A 4,107-nucleotide genomic window follows, 5' to 3' on the forward strand; every position below is an offset into this window, starting at 1 on the left:
AAAAAAAAAAAACTAGTTGAATTTGTCTTTAGGTTTCTGCCTCCTAAATCTCCATATCCAATTCTGGCCCATTTCTCAGATTCTAGCTATCTAATAAAGACATCTCTACCTGGCTCTCACATTGGCATTTCTCAAATTCGGCACATCCAAAGAATGAATTCCCAGCCCTCAAGGTGGAACTTCCTTTTAACTTCCCCATTTCAGCCTGTGGCTGGGCTGTTGTTTTTATCTGCCAGGCTAGGAGTCGCATAACTATTTGACACTTCATTCTTCCTCCCCTTCCCTACTGGGTCAGTCATCAAAGCTTATCAGTCCTTCCCAGTGAATTCTTTCACATACATCCTTCTTCTCCATTCCAAACAAGGGCTGTCCTCTATTTTCTCATCCTCAGTCTATGGCAATAGCTCCCAGATTGATTTCCTTGCTCTCCCCTGAGCTGCCCTGAATATAATCACCAGAATGATCTTCCTTAAGGACTATTTAATTCTATAACTCCCTATTGAATAAATGAATTAATGAAAAAGCATTTCAGTATTTACTGCCTCCCAAGGGGTTATAGTATGTGCAGGCGAGTGGTGTGAGGACTTGCTGAGCCCTTTCCTCCTTTGGTGTCCACGTGTGGCTCCAAGAAGCTCTAGCATGCACGGTGGCTCCAGCCTGGCAAACCTTCACCAAAGGCAGGATAAACCAGGTTGAGGGTAACTGACAGGCTTCAAATCTGGCAGTGAGTTCGGGAGATGTCGACTCCAGGCATGTGAAGCCTTCATCTGGTGGAAGGGGCAGAGGAGAATCCAATGGCCATGAAGGCTGTAGAAGGAGGCACTGTGGTGCCCCTAAAGTTTGGTTAGACACCAAAAGGAGCCAAGGTCATCCTCCATTGGATTTTGATGACTGTGGAAGAGGGAGTGATGACTTTGTTTAACTCTGCCTCCCTTAAATCTATTAGCAAGTCAAACGATATCACCAGTGATGCCATTTTGGACCTCCTTGAGTACAAGGACAATGACCAATGTCCCAAGTGCTGTGCTAATTTATAGATATATAAATACAGAAACAAAGAGCCAGCAGGTATAGTCTGAGTGGATAGAAGATAGCTGCACACCACACCCACCTACTTAGACTTCAAACAAGCTTTTAACAAAGACTGCTTTTAGCTTTTTGGGATGTCATCAGCTCTCCATCTCCCGCAGTCAAATTGTTCCCTTCTTTCTCTCTCTCTCTGTCTCTCTCTCATACTCCCTTGCCAAGGGTCACACAGCCAGGAAGTGTCTGAGGTTAGATTTGAATCCAGGTCCTCTGGACTCCAGGCCTGCTGCTCTCTCCATTGGGCCACCTAGTTGTCCTGTGCTATTTGCTTTATGTGTTAGTTTGTTCTTGATTGGATTTTAGATTTACAAGGGCAAAAATGATCTTCTTGTCTTTTCAGGAGCTCAAAAAAAAAAATTGTTGACTAATTGCAACCTTTTTCCAAGTAGTACTTTAGTATTTCCTCTCACATCCTGTTCTTTTCTGGGACCCTTCTAGGATGCAGAACAACCTCACCCATTTCCCCCATTTTTCAGAGGAAGGAGTTGAGTCCCAGAGATGTTGTGACTAGCCAGAGTTCACCAATTGTGAAGTAGCCTGCTGAGAATTGAAAGGAAGGCTTCTCAGGGCCTGGTGTTCTTTCCTTTGCAATCTCATTCATTCACCTGGCTTGTTAATTTTGGTGCTGAATCCTATTGGCTGGAGCGAGGATGTGATTTCTTACAGAAAAGACCACGTGGTCATCCATGAATAAGAATATTGCTTCATTAACTATTTCATTACAGTGTTTGCTTGAGATCACAGAATTTAGAGGGGGAAGAGATCTTTGGGATCTTCTAGTTGAAAACGTTTTAACCTTATTGTTTGTGTCATGGATAACATCTGCAGTCCTGTGAAGCCTGTGGGTTCTTGGCATGATTTTAAAAATTATTCATAATTGAAGGCAATTTTGAATTCAGCTAGAGGTTCCTGAAAATAAAGGCTCCTCCTCTCCCCTATCCAAACTGAAATCTTGGCTGAAATCTGGCATGGGTGACAGAGATACTTGGTTTTGTAGATGAAGAAACTAAAGCTGAAGATGAGAAGTGCCTGTTACCATAGTGAGTGGGCAGAGCTGGAATTCAGGTCCTCTGACTTCAGCTCAGGTTCTTAAGCCCTTTCACCATGCAGCCTCTCCAATTTAATTGCCAAGATTCTGACTTAGTCCAGCACTTGATATACCTAACTTCATTGTGGTCCTTGGTGCCTGGGCCACAGAAAAGCTTGGTTTGTTAGCCTACAGGTCTGGTAGTTAAACCCCGTTCTTGATTTTTGGTATGTATTTTGTTGTTTTTCATTGGTTTCAGTCATGTCTGACTCTTGTGAACCCATTTGTGGGTGCTAAAGAGTGACTCTAGCACAATAGGCAGTGCGTCAGTCTCAAAAGCTAACGTTCCCAAGTTCCATCCTTGAATGGAGGGTGTGACATACTGGGAGAGGCTTCTGGAATCAAGAAGAGCTACTTGACTTTTTGATGGGATCTGCCTCCCCACCTAAAGTGGATGTCTATTGTCTGGTGAAGAGGGACCTTCCCTCAGGGGGAAACCTCTCCTGTGACAAGGTCAAAATCTGGGGTTTTTACCCTCAAACTAAATAAACGGGGGACTTCTGGATTTCCATGTTGACGTTATCTATCCTGTTGGCTTTTCAAGGACCAGCCTAAAGAGAGTTTCAGTACTAGTAGGCTAGTGATGAGGTCAATCCATGAAACAAAGCCATAATTATAGAATCCCTAGAGTCAGAAAATTAGATTGTCTTAGGACAGAGAATAGAAAGGCTCTTAAGAGTTCCTTCAGGAGGCTGGGAGACTTGAGTTCAAATTTGGCCTCAGACACTTACCAGATATATGATTCAGGACAAGTGTTTTACCCTCTCTCACAAGTGCTCATCAGTAAAATGAGAATGATAATAGCACCTACCACCAGGACTGTTTTGAGGATGAAATAAGCATTGTGAAATGCTTATTTAGCACAATGCCTGACAGAGGGTAAGTGCTAGATAAATGTTGTTCTGTTGTGTGTGACCCCCATTTGGGATTTTCTTGGCAGAGACTGGAGTGGTTTGCCATTTCCTTCTCTAGCTCATTTTACAGATGAGGAAATGGAGGCAAACAGGGGGAAGTGACTTGCCCTGGGTGACCCAGCTAGTAAATGCTTTAGTCCAGAATTGAATGTAGGTCTTCCTGATTTCAGGTCTGAGCTCTATCCACTGAGCCAGTTAGCTTCCTCCTAGGTAAGTGATGGTAATAGCTATTCTTATAGCTAGCGTTTACTTATTCACCAAATAGTGTGTGCTTAGTGGGAGTCAGGCCAGGGCTCACCAAGCCAAAACCAGAGCTGAGCTCACCAAGCTTTTCTTCTATTGGGGGAGTAAGCTCCAAGTCTTCAGAGCCCGATAGAAGCATAAAGGTGCAGGAATGGAAAGCCTCGTCCTCTGCTCCTGCCCTCGGAGTTTACTTACATTCTTAACCCCTTACCATGGGTCTTGGAATCAATTCTGTGTAATGGTAGAAAGGACCTAATGGCTGGGCAATGGGGACTCAGTGACTTGCCCAGGGTCACACGACCAGGATTTGGGTGCCCCTAGCTGTGCCTCTTGCACCCTAAAAGGACACAGGTGCTCCTCCTTGGCGGGGAAGGAGTGTGTGTGTGTCCCCCTGTCTGGGGCATTTGCCCTGGGCAGGCAGCAGGATTCATTCTCAGTCCTAAAAGGAGCTGATATCTGGGACTAGAGATGGGGTTGGGGGAGGGAGGAGAGAGGAAGAGCGATCCGTAGGGTAGAAGGATGGGCCCGGAGGGGGTTGAAAGGCCCTGAGACAGCAGAAGAGAGCGTCCTAGGGGGTGAGCAAAGGAAGGCCAGAGTGGTACCCGGGGGGGCGTGGCGCCGCGGGGGCGGGATGGGCAGGGCGTTTCCAGGCTTAGAACCCCTTCCACTACCCAACCCCCAGGGCAGGAGCCCACTCCGTGGCCTCCGTGCAAGCCCGCTTCCGTCACATGGCCCGCAGGCTGTGTTTGGTCATGTGAGCTGATCGGGCCCTGACGT

The sequence above is a fragment of the Monodelphis domestica genome, chromosome 1 (genome assembly GCF_027887165.1).
Source record: "Monodelphis domestica isolate mMonDom1 chromosome 1, mMonDom1.pri, whole genome shotgun sequence".
Lineage (NCBI taxonomy): Eukaryota > Metazoa > Chordata > Mammalia > Didelphimorphia > Didelphidae > Monodelphis > Monodelphis domestica.